At 51.1% G+C, this 23,251-nt stretch overlaps 1 protein-coding gene across 2 annotated transcripts in view; it reads right to left on the reverse strand.

Moving 5' to 3' along the window:
* The window catches only part of PLPPR4 (phospholipid phosphatase related 4), a 196,080-nt gene that overhangs the window by 155,638 nt on the left and 17,191 nt on the right, over positions 1-23,251 (reverse strand). The window contains exon 2 of one of the 2 annotated variants that reach the window (XM_075320074.1): positions 4,403-4,569. The exons of the other annotated variant lie outside the window; for it this stretch is intronic. The gene's annotated coding sequence lies outside the window, so the exon portion shown is untranslated. The remainder of the gene's footprint in view (positions 1-4,402; positions 4,570-23,251) is intronic. 2 annotated transcript variants of the gene reach the window in all.

Below are 23,251 nucleotides of genomic sequence, written 5' to 3' on the forward strand. Positions count from 1 at the left end.
TAGAAATCAAACGTCCATATAAACGTACATATATACACTGCTCTGGCAGCTTCTCTTTTGAAAATGCCGGCCTCTCATTATTCCATCTCGTATTCCCTGCTTCCCCTGGCCACCGGCGCCTATGAGCGGTTGCAGTCAGACGCGCCCCCATGCTGAGTGATAGCTGTTTTCACTGCAACCAATCACAGCCACCGGTGGGCGGATCTATATCGTGCAGTACAATAAATAAATAATTTTAAAAAAACGGTGTGCGGTCCCCCCCAATTTTGATACCAGCCAAGGTAAAGCCACACGGCTGAAGGCTGGTATTCTCAGGATGGGAAGCCTCACGTTATGAGGAGCCCCCCAGCTTAAAAATATCAGCCAGCAGCCGCCCTGAAATGCCGCATCCATTAGATGCGACAGTCCCGCGACTCTACTCGGCTCATCCCGAATTGCCCTGATGCGGTGGCAATCGGGGTAATAAGGAGTTAATGGCAGCCCATATCTGCCACTAAGTCCTAGGTTAATGATGGCAGACGTCTGAGACACCCCCAATGATTAACGCGTAAGTGAAAGTAAATAAACACAAACACCCGAAAAAATACTTTATTTGAAATAAGACAAAAATACACCCTCTCTCACCACTTTATTAAAATCCCCAAATACCCCTCCAGGTCCGACGTAATCCACAGAGGTCCCACGATGCATCCAGCTCTGCTACATGAAGTTGACAGGAGTGGCCACAGACCATGACCGCTCTCTATCAGCTCTACGGAGCAACTGAACTGAATCGCGCTGTGAGCGGGGATGTCACTGAGGTAGTGCCGGTGTGCGCAGTGATGATGGGGGCGGTAGTGCCGAGGTGTGTGCGGTGATGATGGGGGCGGTAGTCCCGGGTTGTGTGCGGTGATGATGGGGGCGGTAGTGCCTGCGTGTGTGCGGTGATGATGGGTGCAGTAGTGCCTGGGTGTGTGCAGTGATGATGGGTGCGGTAGTGCCCGGGTGTGTGCCGTGATGATGGGGGCGGTAGTCCCAGGTTGTGTGTGGTGATGATGGGGCGGTAGTGCCGGGGTGTGTGCAGCGATGATGGGGGCGGTAGTGCCGTGTGTGTGGTGATTATAGGGGGGGTAGTGCCGAGCTGTGTGCGGTGATGATGGGTGCGGTAGTGCCGGGGTGTATGCGGTGATGATAGGGGCGGTAGTGCCTGCGTGTGCGGTGATGATGGGGGTGATAGTGCCTGCGTGTGGGGTGATGATGGAGGCGGTAGTGCCTGCATGTGCAGTGATGATGGGGGCTGTAGTGCCTGCGTGTGCAGTGACGATGGGGGCTGTAGTGCCTGCGTGTGCGGTGATGATGGGGGCTCTCTCTCACGCTTTCTCGGCTAAAGAAAACTAATATAACATGTTATTTCACAGGAATCCGTTGCCTTTATTATCACACTATTTACAACGCACCTGTCACATGCGTCACACAACACATTGTGACGGATGCCAAACGACCCAAGTGTGAAAGTAGCCTTAAATATAAAAAACGAAAAAAAAAAAAATGTGGGCTCCGCCGTATTTTTACCATCCAGCCAAGGTAATCACACAGCGGCGGCCCGATATTCTCAGGCTGGGAAGGGCGAGGGCCATGGGTAATGCCCACCCCCACAGCCAAGAATATCAGCCTGCCGCTGCCCCGAGAATGTCGCATCCAATATGCGACAGTCCCGGTGAGACGCCCCTGGACTATCTGGTCGTCACAGGGTATTATACAATCTGCCCTCCCGTGCAGTATCCACCTCCTTCTTGGTTATGGGTCCCCAACTACATGGTGTTGCCTACATCAGCTAATTAAAGTGCTAGGTACACTCTGCACCACACCCATCAGACACACAAGTGGACGGCCTGAGTGGGATAGGGCTGCCCACTTGGGGGCTGGTTAGGGGAGGTCAAGAGTGTCAAGAGTGTCAGTAGTAGTGAGGAGAAGTGTTTTGGAGGTGAAGGAGAGAGGAGGTCAGGAGCTGGGCTCCTAGGAAGCTATCTACGTGGCAGACAGTGGTCTGGGCCTAGAGTAGCTGAACCCCCGGTCGCAGGGGATGGGGCAAGGGGCACGGTATTGTTGTGGAGGACAGCCGGCAGCCTTGCACCATCACCAGGCTGGGATCAGGGCACAATGGGTTACTCCCTAGGGGTCAGGGAGTAATTTTAGGCAACCTGACAATTTACCCAACGAAAACGGAGCCTTCAAGATCCACTCTCCACCAGCTCCAAAATCGGGGTACTAGCGCAATGAGGGAAATAGGACTTTCCACCAAAACGATCCAGAAAATCCCAAGCGTGAACCCTGAGAGCAAGCTCCCACACTTAGTCATAGTGGGGAACGGGACCCGACAAGTTCCATACTACCAGGATCAACAGAGAAGTAAACTTAGTGCCAGGAGGAAGGTCATGGATCACCAGGCAGCACCATTGGGGATGGGACCCGAACTAGCTCCCCTCAGCGGCAGCGGTATCCAGAACTTTGGTTTATCCAGTTGTCGGTGTCAGCTTAATGGACTGAGTGAGTACGAAAATGACCCCCTTCGCACACAACGGCACTCTCCCATACTATCACCAAGCCCGGGGTACTCCCCCCTACCGATGGAGTGTCACAACACCTGGCCGCCCCGTTCCATCATCCCTGGGTACTCCCAACTGCAGTGGTGGTACTCCAATTACCACCTACCACGGGTGGCGTCACAAACTTTAACACAATCCCCTGTAAAAACCTCCTTCATCTGAGTGGCCGCATGACCCCCGGGTCTGGAGACTCCTCGAGCCACCGCGGATCCGGATCCGAGTAGCTCGGCTGCTGGCACGGGGGCGGCACACCGGCGTGTTACCGGCTCTTCCCGTTTGCCGTGATGCGGTGCAAAATGGGGTATTAACAAGTTAATGGCAGCTATGCGCTGCCATTAAGTCCAAGCTTAATCATGGCAGCGTCTATGAGACAGCTGCCATGATTAACCTGTAAGTAAACTGAATAAACACACACTGAAAAATCCTTTATTTTAAATAAAACACAAAAAGCCCCCTCTTTCACCTCTTTATTAACCCCCCCCCAAACACACAGCTCCAACGTAATCCACGTAGGTCCCACGACGCTTGCGTCCAGCCATGTCTGACACATACTCAATACAGCCTCATTCAGTGAGCGATGCTGCAGGGGTAACTACAGGTCATTTCTCACGGTCGGTAATGTGAACACATTACCGCTCGCGAGAACTGCAGTGTGTCCTCACAGGGACTCTATCTATCTATCCATCTTTCTATCTATCCATTATCTATCTATTCATCTATCCATCTTTTTATCTATCTATCTATCTATTCTCTATCTATCTATCTATTCCCTATCTATCTATCTATCCATTATCTATCTAGCTATCTATCTATTCATCTATTCATCTATCCATCATCTATCTTTCTATCTATCTATCCATTATATATATATCCATCTATCCATTATCTATCTAGCTATCTATCTATTCATCTATTCATCTATCCAGTATCTATCTATCCATTATCTATTTAGCTATCTATCTATCTATCTATCTATCTATCTATCTATCTATCTATCTATTTATCTATCCGTCCATGTAGCTATCTATCTATCTATCTATCATCTATCTTATTTATTGCTGTTAAAGCATTAAAAAATGCAGGACCCAACCTGCAAAAAAACGCACCAAAAACGTACCAAAACGCGGTAAAATCGCAAGCGTTTTTCGATGCGTTATTGGTGCATGTTTTTAACGCAGGCGCGCTAATCCTTCACTCTCAAGAAATTTCTTAAGAAATTTCTTGAGAAAAATCCTTTTTCTAGTGCGCACATAGGTTTATGGTACCAATCTTTCCACCTGTTATTTCCACCTTCTGTTGCTGTACGAGGGCCTTAATTTGTTTATTGAGCGCACGCTTCTCTTTGTAATAGGCTGACTCTATGTTTTGCAAAATGGCGATGACGTTTCTTAAACAATTTTCTATCACATTTGTGCCCAGAGTTATGGTAGAATTATATTCTCCTTTTTTCACATCTACTACCACAAGGCCTTGAGATTTAAGTTCCACCATCCCCACCTTAATGACAATCTCTATGTATCCCACCTGTGTCAAGGGTTGACCATTACTTGCTATTAATGACAAGTCTCCATCAGGGTGGTGGGTGAAATCAGTGTCAGTCCAATATCTTTGGTACAGTTTGCGTGGCATTGTGATTACCTGCGAACCAGTGTCAAGAAGGGTGGTGAAGAGCATGGCTATTACAAATGATATAAATGGACATCATCCAAGATACATGCTTCTCTAGTTTGTTCGACCAGTCTGTCTTACTCCCAGGGGTTGGGCCCGTCATCCAAGGATTGCCCACTTAAAGGACACTCGCTCTAAATATGACCAACCTTTTTGCATCATCTGCAGATGGGTCATCCTGCAGGCTCAAATTGGTCAGTAGATCTCCTACCAGTGTGAGTCGTCCGTCGCTGTTGTGGTGGCATCCTCTTTTGCTGCTGCCATGGAAGATCATCTGAGCTCAAGGCTAATTGGATCCTCTCTGCCGGGAACATGTCTGGAACAAAATATAAGATGTTAGAGTATAAATAAAGTGCCACTGGCCATATGTGTCGCGGGCGGGGAAGGACGCTGCTGCGCTGCGCTCGCTAACGCTCGGGTCCGGCGCTGCTGCGATGGCTGCTCGGTGGCTCGAGCGGTGGGCCGGAACCGGGGACTCGAGCAGCGCTCCTCGCCAGTGAGTGAAAGGGGGTAGTTTGGTTTGGGGATTTGGTCCGTGACGCCACCCACGGGTTGTGGTGAGGTTGGGCACCACCGCTGCTGGTGACGGGGATCCCGGGAGCGATGGCAGGGAGCAGCTGGGATGTTGTTTTCCCCCTCCGTGGGTAGGGGTTGGTGGTCCCGGGGCCCGGTAAGATGACAGGGAGGCAGGGTTGGATGGGTGCAGGGTCGCTTGGACTGCGCAGCGCGGTGCCAAACGGCACGGTAGTACTCACTCAGCCACAAAGGTACGCAAAGTCTCTGGTAAACCAAACGTCTGGATGGACGGGTCCCGCAGCTGGCTGCTGTGGCTTCTCCTGGACGGTTAGTGGTAGCTGCCTTTCCCTGCATCTTTGTGTATGTTCGGTCCCGATGGATTCCCACCGGTAACCCGCTCCCCGGCGTGTGTATGTGCCGGAGGATCCCTTTTGCCCACAGGCTCTGGCCCTTGGAACTCTAGCTGTGGCGGTAGCTGTATTTCCTTCTGTTGGTTGGACGGTTGCCTTCAATCGGGTCTTGGCTGTTAGGAAACCCCTGGGGTTCCGGTCACTGACGGATTTGACCTCTAATGGCGACTCCAAGACTGGACGGGGTCCGTAGGCCCTGCCTGTGTGTGCTGGCTTCACTTTGCTCCCCGGTTCAGTACCGAGGGCCACCGCCCGTCCCCGGTCCTACGGTTCTGCGTTGATCTGCCTCTCCTGCAGACGGCCACCACCGTCTGCCAACCTTGCTCTTGGTGCCCGGGCCACACACCCGGACACGGTCAGTTTGCTCCTCTCCTACCACTTCCCTAACTGAACTCTCAACTCTGACTTCCTTCTCCCACCTGCAGGACTGTGAACTCCTCAGTGGGTGGGGCCAACCGCCTGGCTCCACCCCACCTGGTGTGGATATCAGCCCCTGGAGGGAGGCAACAAGGATTTTGTGTCTGGCTGATGTGCCTGTCTCAGGGTGGGGGTGTATGTTGTAGTACCTGTGACGACCTGGCTAGTCCAGGGCGCCACATTCCCCCTTGGTTAAATGCAGACCGTCCGCGGGCTGCCCATCCATCACCGGTTTTATTTTTCTTTTCAACTGTAAAAATAATAAATAACATGTAACGGTAAACATTAAGCATACTTCAGGTCATCTTGAACGTTACAAAAACACATAGATATTTCCATTTTTAATAACAACGGACAGCTTCCGCTCTCCCACCCAAGCAACCTAGCCCTGATGCTGCCCCTAAGAAGTGGGCAGCACCCCTTGACCCCAGTCCAGATCCAGGCTGCCCAAGCGGGAACGGGTACAGTGCCTCGCACCCGGTTGTCACTTCAGGGGACCCCACGTCCATGGGGGACTCCTGACCCCCGGAGGATTGCCACCGATTGCGGTAGTGGCGGGCCTGGGCCATCTCTTTCCTCCAGGCCCATCCTCCAAATCAGCCTCTCCGGAGGCGGCAACGGAAACATGCCCCAACATATTTACAATCCCACCAGTTCGTGGGTGCCCTGCAAGTTCTCCGGCACGTCCATAAGCAGTTTCTTATGCACGGTGGGGGGTAATCAACGGTTAATCAGGGGACAACAACTCCAGTCCCAATGGGGACGGTTCTCTTCGGACGGATAATCAGATGATTTACTCGGTTGGATTCACAGTCATTCACTTAACAGGTTAATGGTACTGTCGGTCCCAACGGGGACAACGGTGCAACGGAGGAACCGCTGCCTTACTCCAACTCTTCCTCTGAGGTAGCCTCATCCTCCGCTGCCAATATTTCAAACATGCGGTGGCAGGCCTGTTGGGAAAGGGCCGCCCGGTATCCATTTCCACCGGTGTGCGGGACATAGAAAGCTACCGGCCCACTGCCGTGACGAAGACTCTCACCCGCTTCCTCGGACTCCGAAACTGGCTCTGTATCAGCTCCGGAATCATCACTCCTAACCCCTTCACGGTCAGGCGCTCCCTCTAGGGCCAGGCGGACTGCCGGGGCTTTCTTCTCCTCTGCGCCAGGTGAGTCGTTACCGGGTCCCACCGCCGTAGCACGGGGCAGCAGGTCAGGCAGGTTAGCGCTGGGGAGCCCCATGGGTAGTGGCAGGGACGGTACAAGGGCTAGGATCGGACCGGGTCTCCCAGCCGCAGCGGCCGGTCCCTGTGGGACATGGAGGCGTGGGTCACTCACCAGCTCCGTCACGTCGGCTCCCATCACGTGCATCTGGGCAATCGCAACCAGCGCTTCCAAAAAACCGAGTGCAGTGGACCACCGAGGTCCACTGCTCCGCTAGGAGATGTATCTAATTCCGAAGACATTGGTTAGACTCAGTTACTCGGGCCCTCATCCACGCCACGGTCCCGGGCGCGGGCTGCTGGGCCTCGGGCGGTGCAGGCGGGGCTGACATGGTGTCGCGGCTTCAGGGTTTCAGGAACCGGGTTGTTTACAGAGTCTTGGGGTCCCTGCTTTTATGGCCTCGGTTTACATGTGGCCGGACGCCATCCGTCCCCCCTTGGTCTTTTCTCGGCACCTCCTCTTCAGGGGCGGGGCTTCGGCTTTCGTGCCTCCACTGCTCGAGAAGACGCTCGAGCGGGAAAATCTTGGCGCCCAAGATGGCGGATTCTGAAATTTTTTGGCCGGACACCGCAGGCGGGGCACAAGGCGCACTTCTACCAGCCGGCAGAACGGTAAGATCCTGTTCGTGATGCCAAGTTGTCGTGGGCGGGGAAGGACGCCGCTGCGCTCGCTAATGCTCGGGTCCGGTGCTGCTGCGATGGCTGCTCAGTGGCTCGAACGGTGGGCTGGATCTGGGGACTCGAGCGGCGCTCCTCGCCCGTGAGTGAAAGGGGGTAGTTTGGTTTGGGGATTTGGTCCGTGACGCCACCCACGGGTTGTTGTGAGGTTGGGCACCACCGCTGCTGGTGACTGGGATCCCGGGAGTGATGGCAGGGAGCAGCTGGGATGTTGTTTTCCCCTCCATGGGTAGGGGTTGGTGGTCCCGGGGCCCGGTAAGATGACAGGGAGGCAGGGTTGGATGGGTGCAGGGTCGCTTGGACTGCGCAGCGCGGTGCCAAACGGCACGGTAGTACTCACTCAGCCACAAGGTTATGCAAAGTCTCTGGTAAACCAAACGTCTGGATGGACGGGTCCCGCAGCCGGCTGCTGTGGCTTCTCCTGGACGGTTAGTGGTAGCTGCCTTTCCCTGCACCTTTGTGTATGTTCGGTCCCAATGGATTCCCACCGGTAACCCACTCCCCGGCGTGTGTATGTGCCGGAGGAGCCCTTTTGCCCGCAGGCTCTGGCCCTTGGAACTCTAGCTGTGGCGGTAGCTGTATTTCCTTCTGTTGGTTGGACAGTTGTCTTCAATCGGGTCTTAGCTGTTAGGAAACCCCTGGGGTTCCGGTCACTGACGGATTTGACCTCTAATGGCGACTCCAAGCCTGGACGGGGTCCGTAGGCCCTGCCTGTGTGTGCTGGCTTCACTTTGCTCCCCGGTTTGGTACCGGCGGGCCACCGCCCGTCCCCGGTCCTACGGTTCCGCGTTGATCTGCCTCTCCTGCAGACGGCCACCACCGTCTGCCAACCTTGCTCTTGGTGCCCAGGCCACACACCCGGACACGGTCAGTTTGCTCCTCTCTTACCACTTCCCTAACTGAACTCTCCACTCTGACTGCCTTCTCCCGCCTCCAGGACTGTGAACTCCTCAGTGGGTGGGGCAAACCGCATGGCTCCACCCCACCTGGTGTGGATATCAGCCCCTGGAGGGAGGCAACAAGGATTTTGTGTCTGGCTGATGTGCCTGTCTCAGGGTGGGGGTGTATGTTGTAGTACCTGTGACGACCTGGCTAGTCCAGGGCACCACATATGTACTGATATAAACTGGAAAAATTAGAAAAATTACTAGTATCAAAAACATATGGAAGTGGTAAAGTTACCTCAAGATAACATTAATCCCTAACTGGAAAAAGCACATCAGGTATTGGGGTAACAATAAAGTGCCACTATGCATAAATAATTTAATCTAATAAACTGACCAGTGTCAATACTATGCAATGAAAAAGGCATCAGGAGATAACACTTACCCCTTCAGAATTGGTGATTCAGGGGTACAGGGGGACCTGGTAGCCTGACCATCAACAGCCGTTTCACGGGACAACGCCTGCTTCTTCTGGAACAAATGTATACAATTTTACATAAAGTAACCACATGCTTAGTCAGTTCCTGTACTTGCAGACATAAATCTGCAGAAGGCTCATCAACGTGGGTTTGGGTGTACGGTGCTACAGGCACTTGGGATGAGGACACTGCCTCCTGGTGGTACATAACTGCCGGATGGTTAACTGGCTCAGTGCAGACATAGGTGGATTCCCACAGGATGCTCTGTCTTTAAACTGAGTGAAGTCCATACAGTATATGGGTTTTGCAGAGACATCATGTGCAGCTTCTCCTTGAAGGTGCTTAAGGTGTGAGATTTACCTGTTTACTGTAGCATCCATATTGTGTAACGCCCCTGTAAATGGGTTGTTACAGGGTATTAAATGTTACCCCATTTTTCCCCGGGCAGAAGGAAGAAGAGTCCCCACAACACACACTCACATCACACTGGCAGGAAGGGGTTAATAGCTTTTGCAGTATGAAGTTTTGGGTCCATGACTCATCCTGTCTCCTTAATGAGCAGGTGGCTGGACACAGGCAGGTCCCCATGACAACCAAGGGGAGGGGGGCCTGAAGGAGTGAGCTTAGTGTAGAGCACACAGAAGTTTTAGGCAGAACGTCAGAGACTGCAGAAGAGTGCAGACATACACAGGACAGCTCCTGCTGAGGAGATGCCACAAGACCAGGGCTGACAACAACCAAGAGGAGGGGAATGGAGCTGAGGACTAGGGTTCCCTGGAGAAAGTTGTACCCGGTGGCGGTTGTGTTACGTCCGCTACCGGGGATGAGAGAGACAGAGAGGCGGCGAGTTCCCAAGATGCTCTATGCCACGGGGACGGCACTAACGCACCGAAAGGGAGAGACCCCAAGAACACCTCACCGGACACCCCTTTCTCCTACCTGCCCGGGACCGACCAAAGGCTACAGGCGGCGAGGACCAGCACCCGGGTGCGATGTGAAACGGACTTTAAATAAAGAACAACTGGAACCGCACACCTTGACTGCTGTGAGTAATGCCGCCGCACTGTGCCCCCGGTGTCCCTGAGGACTGTTGCCCTGGGTCTCATTAACCTCCCGGGGCTCCCCTGCTCCACCCGTGGGGAGCGATTCCATCCGGCTGCCCGTAACACCTGCACCGGAGAGAGACCGCGCAGCGGCGGCTTAACACCTGGCCGCAAACCACGGGTGGCGCTGCAAGCACCCCCCATCCCCGTCCCGTACCATATCCTGGGGAAGAGCGATGGCAAGCCCCCCCCAGGGACCCCGTTACCCTCCTTCCGTCCCCCTTGTAACACTGGACTGACGGTCGGACTTTCCTTTTATTGAAACCCGCCGGGGGTCACGGAAGCCAGGTCGGGCCACTCACAGCCTGACCCCGAATACCACCGGCCCGGTGACCGTGCGAGCCCTGCAATCCCCGGCGTGGGCGTTTCAATTGCACCCGATATATAAGGCATGGTTAGCGACAATATGGGAACCACAGCTACCACCACTTGAGCGTTGCTGGGATTAGATATCTCCCCACTTGTTAACCCCTGCAGGGGTGTAACTCACCGCTCCAGTTGCTGCGGGACTTTCAGCGTACAAGATCCTGTTCATGACGCCAGGAAAGCATCTGTGTCACCACCAGTTGGCCTCTTGTGTGACAGGACTGGTGCATGGCAGTTCGAGTGCTGATTACACCTGACCGGGCACACGCGCCAGGCTATTTATATAGTTAAAATACTATAAAAAGAGAGAGAAAAATAAGTAAACAAATAAACAGTTTGTGTCATCAGTTGAGTTATTCGGCCTGGGTATGACCGGGCACTGCTGAAGGTCACCAGGAGTTAGGTGATGATGAGCAGTGCCAGAGGGTTATCCCTTTTCCCCCCAACTAGGGTCAGTTCCAGGGGAAGTTGGAGCAAGGATGGTGCAATAGGGAATAATCAGCCAGAGTCAGAACAGTGAGTATTTACAGTACCTTTTACTAGAGATGAGCGAACCGGTCCCGGTTCGGCTCGAGGCGGTTCGCCGAACGGGGGGTCTGGCTCGAGTTCGGCTCGTCGAACGTTCGACGAACCGAACTCGAGCCCATAGGAAACAATGGCAGGCAATCACAAACACAGTAAAACACCTAGAAAACACCCTGAAAGGTGTCCAAAAGGTGACAAACAACTCACAACATAACACAAACACATGGGAAAGTGACAAGGACATATACTCATGTGAAAACAAAACAGCTGGACAAGGAAAAAGAGGGAGACACACAGATATATGAGTATATGCAAAGAAACATCGATTCCATTATTGTGCAACTTGAGCCCTGCTCATTTTAGGCTTCCAATCTGGATAAATTGCCTGAGCTCGCCACGTACGCCTTGAGGATCTTGTCGTGTCCTGCAGCCAGCGTTCTCTCGGAACCTGTCTTCAGTGCTGCTGGGGGTCTGCTGGCAGATAAGCACACGTGTCTGTCCACTGACAATGTGGACCTGGCTCTCAGAGGACTTTTCTTCCCCTGGGTCAGCCAGGGGAGGCGAAAGGCACGCGTATTTTTGAGAGTGCTTCATGCAAAGCATCTTTTTCTTTGTCAAAAGGGGGGCTCAACCGATGCCAGTCAAGTGGGGTGTGTGTGGCCCAGTTAGTGGCAACGAGGGAGACTGTGGTTGGAGTCCCCTCGCTGTGTCTCTAAAAGAACCAAGATGAACAAGTCATGGCTCTCAGAGGACTTTTCTTCCCCTGGGTCAGCCAGGGGACGGGAAAGGCACGCGTATTTTTGAGAGTGCTTCATGCAAAGCATCTTTTTCTTTTTCAAAAGGGGGCTCAACCGATGCCAGTCAAGTGGGGTGTGTGTGGCCCAGTTAGTGGCAACGAGGGAGACTGTGGTTGGAGTCCCCTCGCTGTGTCTCTAAAAGAACCAAGATGAACAAGTCATGGCTCTCAGAGGACTTTTCTTCCCCTGGGTCAGCCAGGGGACGGGAAAGGCACGCGTATTTTTGAGAGTGCTTCATGCAAAGCATCTTTTTCTTTTTCAAAAGGGGGCTCAACCGATGCCAGTCAAGTGGGGTGTGTGTGGCCCAGTTAGTGGCAACGAGGGAGACTGTGGTTGGAGTCCCCTCGCTGTGTCTCTAAAAGAACCAAGATGAACAAGTCATGGCTCTCAGAGGACTTTTCTTCCCCTGGGTCAGCCAGGGGACGGGAAAGGCACGCGTATTTTTGAGAGTGCTTCATGCAAAGCATCTTTTTCTTTGTCAAAAGGGGGGGTCAACCGATGCCAGTCAAGTGGGGTGTGTGTGGCCCAGTTAGTGGCAACGAGGGAGACTGTGGTTGGAGTCCCCTCGCTGTGTCTCTAAAAGAACCAAGATGAACAAGTCATGGCTCTCAGAGGACTTTTCTTCCCCTGGGTCAGCCAGGGGACGGGAAAGGCACGCGTATTTTTGAGAGTGCTTCATGCAAAGCATCTTTTTCTTTTTCAAAAGGGGGCTCAACCGATGCCAGTCAAGTGGGGTGTGTGTGGCCCAGTTAGTGGCAACGAGGGAGACTGTGGTTGGAGTCCCCTCGCTGTGTCTCTAAAAGAACCAAGATGAACAAGTCATGGCTCTCAGAGGACTTTTCTTCCCCTGGGTCAGCCAGGGGACGGGAAAGGCACGCGTATTTTTGAGAGTGCTTCATGCAAAGCATCTTTTTCTTTGTCAAAAGGGGGGGTCAACCGATGCCAGTCAAGTGGGGTGTGTGTGGCCCAGTTAGTGGCAACGAGGGAGACTGTGGTTGGAGTCCCCTCGCTGTGTCTCTAAAAGAACCAAGATGAACAAGTCATGGCTCTCAGAGGACTTTTCTTCCCCTGGGTCAGCCAGGGGACGGGAAAGGCACGCGTATTTTTGAGAGTGCTTCATGCAAAGCATCTTTTTCTTTGTCAAAAGGGGGGGTCAACCGATGCCAGTCAAGTGGGGTGTGTGTGGCCCAGTTAGTGGCAACGAGGGAGACTGTGGTTGGAGTCCCCTCGCTGTGTCTCTAAAAGAACCAAGATGAACAAGTCATGGCTCTCAGAGGACTTTTCTTCCCCTGGGTCAGCCAGGGGACGGGAAAGGCACGCGTATTTTTGAGAGTGCTTCATGCAAAGCATCTTTTTCTTTGTCAAAAGGGGGGGTCAACCGATGCCAGTCAAGTGGGGTGTGTGTGGCCCAGTTAGTGTCAACGAGGGAGACTGTGGTTGGAGTCCCCTCGCTGTGTCTCTAAAAGAACCAAGATGAACAAGTCATGGCTCTCAGAGGACTTTTCTTCCCCTGGGTCAGCCAGGGGACGGGAAAGGCACGCGTATTTTTGAGAGTGCTTCATGCAAAGCATCTTTTTCTTTTTCAAAAGGGGGCTCAACCGATGCCAGTCAAGTGGGGTGTGTGTGGCCCAGTTAGTGGCAACGAGGGAGACTGTGGTTGGAGTCCCCTCGCTGTGTCTCTAAAAGAACCAAGATGAACAAGTCATGGCTCTCAGAGGACTTTTCTTCCCCTGGGTCAGCCAGGGGACGGGAAAGGCACGCGTATTTTTGAGAGTGCTTCATGCAAAGCATCTTTTTCTTTTTCAAAAGGGGGCTCAACCGATGCCAGTCAAGTGGGGTGTGTGTGGCCCAGTTAGTGGCAACGAGGGAGACTGTGGTTGGAGTCCCCTCGCTGTGTCTCTAAAAGAACCAAGATGAACAAGTCATGGCTCTCAGAGGACTTTTCTTCCCCTGGGTCAGCCAGGGGACGGGAAAGGCACGCGTATTTTTGAGAGTGCTTCATGCAAAGCATCTTTTTCTTTTTCAAAAGGGGGCTCAACCGATGCCAGTCAAGTGGGGTGTGTGTGGCCCAGTTAGTGGCAACGAGGGAGACTGTGGTTGGAGTCCCCTCGCTGTGTTTTACATGCTTTTAGAAGGGCATGAAATGGCTTGGAGGTTGACTTTCATCATATGCAAACTGTTGGCTACCAAAATGCTGCCTTTCCAACAACTGTGGTTATAGGCAATGAGGAACATACTGATGAAGATGAGACGCAGATACCCGATTGGGATGACAACTTAAATATTCGGTCAGGGCAAGAAGAAACTCGGTCTGAGGGGTAGGGGAGTGCAAACACAACAATTGATGATTAAGTTCTAGATCACACCTACTGTCAACCCACAGTCAGACACTCGAGGAGGTCAACAGAGGCGGTGGAGGAGGATGCAACCGACGTCGAAGTAACCTGGCGCCTTCCTGGACACAGTCGGAGCACTGGTAGCACGTCTACAACTGCATCCTCAGCCACCACTCTGCCTCTGAGCATTATTCGGGGTGGATCAACAGGTCGCATGGCCTCTAAGCCTTGCCTAGCCAGGTCCTTTTTTGACATAGAAAAAGATCGCCCAAATTATGTGATCTGTAAAATTTGTCATGGTTCTCTTAGTAGAGGTCAAAACCTCAGCAGTTTGACAACTTCTTCCATGAATCGTCACATGAATAAATATCATATGGCCCGATGGGAAGCTCACCGTGCTGCAATGCGGCCTAGCGGAGCGAACCATCCACCGCCTGCCCCTTCCAGTGCATCCGCGCGCTCGTCATCTTCTAGGACTGTGGGGACAGCTGTCACACCTGTTTTTCCACCCACAACTTCCACCACTGTAACCGCAACAGGCAGTTTGCTTGGTAGGTCGTCAGTTGGTTTGGAAGGGGAAACAAGTGAGTGTGTACAGCTCTCTCAGACATCGATAGCACCAACTTTGGATGAAGGCAACATCATGTCTCCGCCTGCACTTTCCTCACAAAGCTGCATTTTTCCAGGGACACCCGACTCAACACCGTCTACACACAGCAGCCAGATCTCTGTCCCTCAGATGTGGTCAAATAAAAGGCCACTTCCTGCGACCCATGACAAAGCGAAGAGGTTGACTCTATCCCTCTGTAAGCTGTTGACTACAGAAATGCTGCCTTTCCGCCTAGTGGACACACAGGATTTTAGAGACCTTATGTCTGTCGCTGTGCCCCAGTACCAGATGCCTAGTCGCCACTACTTCTCTAAGAAAGGTGTGCCCGCGCTACACCAGCATGTCGCACACAACATCACCGCTTCCTTGAGAAACTCTGTGTGTGAACGGGTGCATTTCACCACCGATACTTGGACCAGTAAGCATGGACAGGGACGTTACATGTCGCTGACTGGCCACTGGGTAACTATGGTGATAGATGGTGAAGGGTCTGCTGCACAAGTCTTGCCGTCCCCACGACTTGTGTGTCAATCCTCTGTCTGTCCAAGTTCCGCCACTGCTTCTGCATCCTCCACCTCATCTGGGTCCTCCACCTCCGCCCCAAGCCTGCCTGGTCAGGCCACCAGCGTTCTCACTGCGCAGAAGGAATCACGCACCCCTCATTACTATGCTGGTAGCAGAGCGCAACGGCATCAGGCGGTCTTTAGCTTGACATGTCTTTGAAATAGGAGTCACACAGCGACTGAGTTGTGGGCAGCTCTGGAGACTGATTTTGATAAATGGTTGTCTCCACTCAACCTGCAGCCTGGTAAGGCCGTGTGCGACAATGCTGCAAACCTGGGTGCGGCCCTTCGCCTGGGCAAGGTGACACACGTGCCTTGTATGGCTCACGTGTTTAACCTTGTTGTCCAGCAATTTTTAACACACTATCCCGGCCTAGATGGCCTTCTGACCAGGGCACGGAAACTGTCTGCAGTGCTCACTTCCGCCGTTCAACCGCCGCACCTGAGCGACTTGCATCGCTCCAGAAGTCTTTCGGCCTGCCGGTTCATCGCCTGAAATGCGATGTGGCGACACGCTGGAATTCAACTCTCCACATGTTACAGCGACTGTGGCAGCACCGGCGAGCCCTGGTGCAATACGTCATGATGTATAGCCTGGGCCAACGAGATGCAGAAGTGGGGCAGATCACCCTGATGGAGTGATCTCAGATCAAGGACCTATGCACCCTTCTGCACAGTTTCGACATGGCGACGAATATGTTTAGCGCTGACAATGCCATTATCAGCATGACGATTACAGTCATTTACATGCTGGAGCACACGCTAAACACTATTCGTAGTCAGGGGGTGGGACAACAGGAAGGGGAGGAACTACAGGAGGATTCATATGCGCAAGACACAACAACATCACCAAGGTCCAGACGTTCATCATCACCAACGCGGCAGGCATGGGACCATGGGGGACAGGGATCAACAAGGGCGCATGGTAGCAGGTGAGATGTTGAGGAAGGTGCAGGAGGACATGAAGATATGGAGGACGAACTGTCCATGGACATGGAAGACTCAGCAGATGAGGGGGACCTTGGTCAAATTTCAGTTGAAAGAGGTTGGGGGGAGATGACAGAGGAAGAAAGAACGGTTAGCACCTCTATGCCACAAACACAGCGTGGACTTGGTGCGCATGGCTGCGCAAGACACATGAGTGCCTTCTTGTTGCACTACCTCCAACATGACCCTCGTATTGTCAAAATTAGAAGTGATGATGACTACTGGCTTGCCACACTATTAGATCCCCGGGACAAGTCCAAATTTTGTGACATAATTCCACCCATAGAAAGGGACGCACGTATGCAGGAGTATCAGCAGAAGCTGTTACTCGATCTTAGCTCGGCTTTTCCACCAAACAACCGTGCAGGTGAAGGGAGTGATTCTCCCAGTTGTAACTTGACAAACATGGGACGGCCTCGTCATCTTCAACAGTCTACCCGTACCAGTAGGACCGTATCTGGTGCTGGTAACAGCAATTTTATGGAATCTTTTCATAATTTTTTTAGACCCTCCTTTGCAAGGCCACCAGAGACAACAAGTCTGACACATAGTCAACGGATGGAGAGGATGATACAGGAGTATCTCCAAATGAACATCGATGCAATGACTTTGCAAATGGAGCCTTGCTCCTTTTGTGCTTCAAATCTAGAAAAATGTCAAGAGCTCTCCAGTTACGCCTCGAAGATTTTGTCGTGTCCAGCTGCCAGCGTTGTCTCTGAACGTGTCTTCAGTGCTGCTGGGTGTGTGCTGACAGATAAGCGCACGCGTCTGTCCAGTGACAATGTGGACAGACTGACGTTCATCAAAATGAACAAGTCATGGATCCAGAAGGAATTTACTACCCCTGTGTCATCCTGGGGAGAGTAAATGCTTGTGGATTTGGAATGTGCTTGATGCAAATCAAAACATCCTGTTTGCAACTAGGGCACAAGTGCTGCCACTGATAAGGTGTCTGTGTGGGGCCCAATTTTTGGAAAAAAAGGGAGACTCCGCTTGGAGTAACCCTTGCTTGCTGTGTTTTTTAAAAATGATACAAGATGAACAGATCTGAAGGCAAGATGAAGCCAACATCATGTCTCCGCCTGCACTTTTCTCACAAACCTGCATTTTTCCAGGGACACCCTACTCAACACCGTCTACAGACAGCAGCCAGATCTCTGTCCCTCAGATGTGGTCAAATAAAAGGCCACTTACTGCGACCCATGACAAAGCTAAGTGGTTGACTCTATCCCTCTGTAAGCTGTTGGCTACCGAAATGCTGCCTTTACGCGTAGTGGACACACAGGATTTTACAGACCTTATGTCTGTCGCTGTGCCCCAGTACCAGATGCCCAATCACCACTGCTTCTCCAAGAAAAGCATGCCCGCGCTACACCGGCATGTCGCACACAACATCACCACTTCCTTGAGAAAATCTGTGTGCGACAGGGTGCATTTCAACACAGATACTTGGACCAGTAAGCATAGACAGGGTCATTACATGTCACTGACTGGGCACTGGCAAACTATGGTGAGAGATGGAGAAGGGTCTGCTGTACAAGTCTTGCCGTCCCCACGAGTTGTTTCAATCCTTGTTCTGTATGTAGAAGTTAATACACTGCTTCTGCCTCTTCAACCTCGTGTGGGTCCTCTACCTTTGCGCAAACCCTGTGTGGTCAGGCCACCCTTCCTTGCAACTGCGCACAAGGACTACCACACACCTCCTTACTATGCTGGCAGCAGAGCTCAATGCCATCAGGCGGTCAAAGTTTTACTTTGAAATGTATGGGAAATGTGAGTCACACCGCTATTACAGAGAATAGTAGTCAGGCAGGGTCAAAACATTAATTGAGGAACAGGAACAGAATGGGACGGCCAGGACTTAATCAGAAAACAAGCAGAGGTGAAATGCGTATCGGCCAACAAGGTACATAAACAGCAAGCAGGAAAAGTAGTCAGGTAACAAGCACACAAAATCATAAAACTGAACTGGGGGTAAAATTAACCAGAGGTTCATAGCTATGTCTGGCAGTGGTCTGCAGACAGGATGGGCATAAAAAAGGGTGTGGTGTCTTCCCATTGGTTGTAGCTGAATGATGGTATTTCATCTGTGAGATACCCACCAGCTACATTCAGCCAGAGATTCTGCATCTGTCAAGGTAATGCAGCCCAGTGGGTGAGCATAACCTGCGTCCACCTGCGCCGCTGGCATCGACTACTCTCCCATCATCAGCACTATTCATGAAAGGAACACGTTGTCACCTGGCGACCGGAGTACAAATTGACGGAGCGGACTCCGTTGGTGACTTAACAGCCGTGTGCGGCAATGATGCAAACCTGGCTGCGGGCCATCCTCAGGGCAATGTGACACACGTGCCTTTTATGGCTCACGTGTTGATCCGAATTCTCCAGCAATTTTTAAAACACCATCACGGCCTACATGGCCTTGTGCAGCGGGCACGCTCGCTATGTGCTCACTTCCATCGTGCGCACACAGCAGCTCAACAACTTTCATCACTCCGGAAGTCTTAGGGTCTGGCAGTTAAACGCCGGAAATGCGATGTTCCGACACGCAGGAATTGGAATCTGCACATGTTGCAGCGTGTGTGGCAGCACCGCAGAGCCCTGCTGAAATACGGTAAGACATATAGCCTGGGATAAGTTGATCCAGAGGTGGTGCAGATCACGCTGCTGGAGTGGTGTCAGATCAAGGACCTATGCACCCTGCTACACAGTTTTGAAATGTCGACGAAGATGTTTAGCACTGGCAATGTCATTCTCAGCGTGACAATTCTGGTCATCTACATGATGGAGCACACTGTAATTATTATTCGGAGTCAGGTGTTGGGACAAGAGGAAGGGGAGGAAGTACAGGAGGAGTCATATGCGGAAGGGATAACAAGATCTACGAGGTCCAGATGGTCAGCGGCACCTATGCGGCAGTCATGGTGAGGGAGAGGGATTAACAAGGGCGCATAGTATCAGCAAAAAGTGTTGATGAAAGTGCAGGAGCCCATGAAGAAATGGAGGACGAACTGGCGATGGGCATGGAAGACTCAGCAGATGAGTGAGAGCTTGCTCACATTTCGGTTGTGCGAGGTTGTGGGTAGAGGGCAGAGGAAGGATGCACGATTCTCACCTCTCTGCCACCAACACACCAAGGACTTGGTCCTCCTGGATGCACAAGACACATGAGCGCCTTCTTGCTGCACTACCTACATGACCCTCGGATTGTATGAATTTGAAGTAATCCTGAATACTGGGTTGCCACACTGTTAGATCCCCGGTACAAGACAAAATTTGGCGAACTAATTCCTGCCATAGAAATAGACGCACGTATACAGGAGTATCTGCAGAATGTGGTACGCAATCTTAGATCTACTTTTCCACTAAACACCAGTGCTGCACAGAGTGAATCTCAACACTTTGTCATGGATAGGAGGAAATGGTCTTTTACTTGTCCACATCGGAGGGACCGAGGGATGGCTGCTGTGCTGAGATGGCGTTGAGTACGGTGTCCCTGCACAGTTGCACTTTTGGTCATATCCCAAAATGAGTTGAAAAAGGACAGATGCTGTTGGAAAGGGGAACAGGTGTGTTGGAAAGGGGAAAAAAATTTTGGTCCGTGGATTTGGTGGTTAAACAACTGTAACATTTGCTGAAGAAACAACATCTGTTACAGTGGGACTGGCAGATTTGGATAAAGTGGTATATAATCTGTGACCGCTATATAACAAAAATTAATAAGAAAAGAAAGAGAAAGGTATATATCACCTTCAGCAGTCAGTGTCCACCGTGCTCCCAGTTGGAAAAGGAGAGGTTGGCAACTTGAAGGTTTGGTGGAGGATACAGAGCTGTGTGGCTATGAAACTAATAGTAGCCTGAACCGAGTTAGACGCCATTCGGATCTGGAGACTGTGAGCCCTGTTAGCGTCACAGGGTCCACATGCCCACCCAGCCCAGGAACTCCCTGTTAACAACACAGGGGCCATTGAGTACGCTGACCGTGTGCGTAGGGGCCACACCTGTGGACAGCAGGCGCATCAGCAGCAGCAGGCCTGTTAATGCCACTGGGCTGCACAAGCAGGACTGTTAGGACAGGAGCTGGTCTTAACCGTTCTGCGTTACCAACTGTGGTGGTGGCCTGCATCCACCACCCTATCCCTGCCTACCTCTGGCCTAAAGCCGCAATGGGTTCAACACATGGAGGTGTGCTCTTTCGGAGCATAATAGAAGACTGCGCACCTCCTTGTTGGCTCCAGCCCCTTTTATAACCTGGGTCCGCCCCAAACCAGGGTGAACCACAATGCACCTCCTGGAGACAAAAGCAGAGTGACACGTCATGAGTGGCATAACTAGCGTCCTATTTGGAAACGCAACTTCAATGATGACCTCATGGCTGCCATGACCCAAACACCTCACCAGTCATCGTCTGACCATCAATAATGCGGTGACAAGTCATAGGTGTGGGCCTCTGCAAGCCATTTGGGAGGACACCTGATGCCCTGTGGTCTATATGGGACCCCCACATCAGGGCCAGGGCCAAAGAGTTCATTACCGGACCTAGTCTCTGATGCAGGAAGTGCCTGAGCATGCTCAGTAGCATGAAATACAGTCTCTGAAAAAAGACTATCAGCTTTAGCATGGTGTCTAGGCACAAAACAGGACTTAGACCCGGCACAGAATGCAAGCACCTGTGCAAAGAGGCTTTTCACACTTAGTGTGGGAGCATGCGCTGTATCCCGAAATGAAGACTTAGCGTCAGGAATGGCACAGTCAGGCTGAGCATACTCACTAGGCGAAACACTGTAATTATGCTGCAGCTGGGGTACATCGGCACACGCATGCGCACTAGCTGCCTCTCCACACTTAGACGTGGAGGGGAAATTTGTCTTGGAGATGCTGTCTATGAACAGAAGGAAAAGCTAAAGGAAGCCTGACTTTCTATCCCTCCGAATTATGAAATGCAGCAATGAATTCCATGAGTTTGCTATAACATTAGCGTAGCTAAATGTGCATGAGGGTGTGATGTAGAGGTGCTAGAAATAGCTTGTCACCAGTGGGGCACTAATGGAATACAACAGCCAGTTCTATGATGCCACAAAATGGCAGTATTTTGTGCTATCATTATAGCTTATTAAAAACAGAGCACGAGGTTGTCATGCAGAGGTGCTGCACATAGATTTGCAGTAGTGTGAATAGACAAAAGTACAATAGCCACGTTTAGGATACAACTAGGTACACTGAGTGTTTGCTACTATAAATGGCTGAGTTTAAAAAAGTTTGAGTGTGCAATGCAGGCAGACGTGCTGCAAATAACGTTCCAATACTGTGAATTGACAAAAGTACAATAGCCACGTTTAGGATACAACTAGGTACACTGAGTGTTTGCTAGTATAATGGCTGAGTTTAAAAAAGTTAGAGTGTGCAATGCAGGCAGACGTGCTGCAAATATCGTTCCAATACTGTGAATAGACAAAAGTACAATAGCCACGTTTAGGATACAACTAGGTACACTGAGTGTTTGCTACTATAAATGGCTGAGTTTAAAAAAGTTTGAGTGTGCAATGCAGGCAGACGTGCTGCAAATAACGTTCCAATACTGTGAATTGACAAAAGTACAATAGCCACGTTTAGGATACAACTAGGTACACTGAGTGTTTGCTACTATAAATGGCTGAGTTTAAAAAAGTTAGAGTGTGCAATGCAGGCAGACGTGCTGCAAATATCGTTCCAATACTGTGAATAGACAAAAGTACAATAGCCACGTTTAGGATACAACTAGGTACACTGAGTGTTTGCTAGTATAATGGCTTAGTAACAATGAGTTGTAGTGTGCAATGCAGGCAGACGTGCTCTGCAAATGTCTTTGCACTAGTGGGACTATAGCAAAGTCCAATAGCCACGTTTAGGATGCCACTAGGTACACTGAGTGTTTGCTAGTAAAATTGCTTAGTTTAAAAAAGTTGGAGTGTGCAATGCAGGCAGATGTGCTCTGCTAATATCTTTGCACTAGTGGGACTATAGCAAAGTCCAATAGCCACGTATAGGATGCCACTAGGTACACTGAGTGTTTGCTAGTATAATGGCTTAGTTAAAATGAGTTTGAGTGTGCAATGCAGGCAGACGCGCTATGCAAATGTCTTTGCACTAGTGGGACTATAGCAAAGTCCAATAGCCACGTATAGGATGCCACTAGGTACACTGAGTGTTTGCTAGTATAATGGCTTGGTTTTAATGAGTTGGAGTGTGCAATGCAGGCAGACGCGCTCTGCAAATGTCTTTGCACTAGTGGGACTATAGCAAAGTCCAATAGCCACGTATAGGATGCCACTAGGTACACTGAGTGTTTGCTAGTATAATGGCTTGGTTAGAATGAGTTGTAGTGTGCAATGCAGGCAGATGTGCTCTGCTAATGTCTTTGCACTAGTGGGACTATAGCAAAGTCCAATAGCCACGTATAGGATGCCACTAGGTACACTGAGTGTTTGCTAGTATAATGGCTTAGTTAAAATGAGTTTGAGTGTGCAATGCAGGCAGACGCGCTATGCAAATGTCTTTGCACTAGTGGGACTATAGCAAAGTCCAATAGCCACGTATAGGATGCCACTAGGTACACTGAGTGTTTGCTAGTATAATGGCTTAGTTAAAATGAGTTTGAGTGTGCAATGCCGGCAGACGCGCTATGCAAATGTCTTTGCACTAGTGGGACTATAGCAAAGTCCAATAGCCACGTATAGGATGCCACTAGGTACACTGAGTGTTTGCTAGTATAATGGCTTGGTTTTAATGAGTTGGAGTGTGCAATGCAGGCAGACGCGCTCTGCAAATGTCTTTGCACTAGTGGGACTATAGCAAAGTCCAATAGCCACGTATAGGATGCCACTAGGTACACTGAGTGTTTGCTAGTATAATGGCTTGGTTAGAATGAGTTGTAGTGTGCAATGCAGGCAGACGCGCTCTGCAAATGTTTTTGCACTAGTGGGACTATAGCAAAGTCCAATAGCCACGTATAGGATGCCACTAGGTACACTGAGTGTTTGCTAGTATAATGGCTTGGTTAGAATGAGTTGTAGTGTGCAATGCAGGCAGACGCGCTCTGCAAATGTCTTTGCAGTAGTGGGAC

Source organism: Anomaloglossus baeobatrachus, chromosome 8 (assembly GCF_048569485.1).
Source record: "Anomaloglossus baeobatrachus isolate aAnoBae1 chromosome 8, aAnoBae1.hap1, whole genome shotgun sequence".
NCBI lineage: Eukaryota > Metazoa > Chordata > Amphibia > Anura > Aromobatidae > Anomaloglossus > Anomaloglossus baeobatrachus.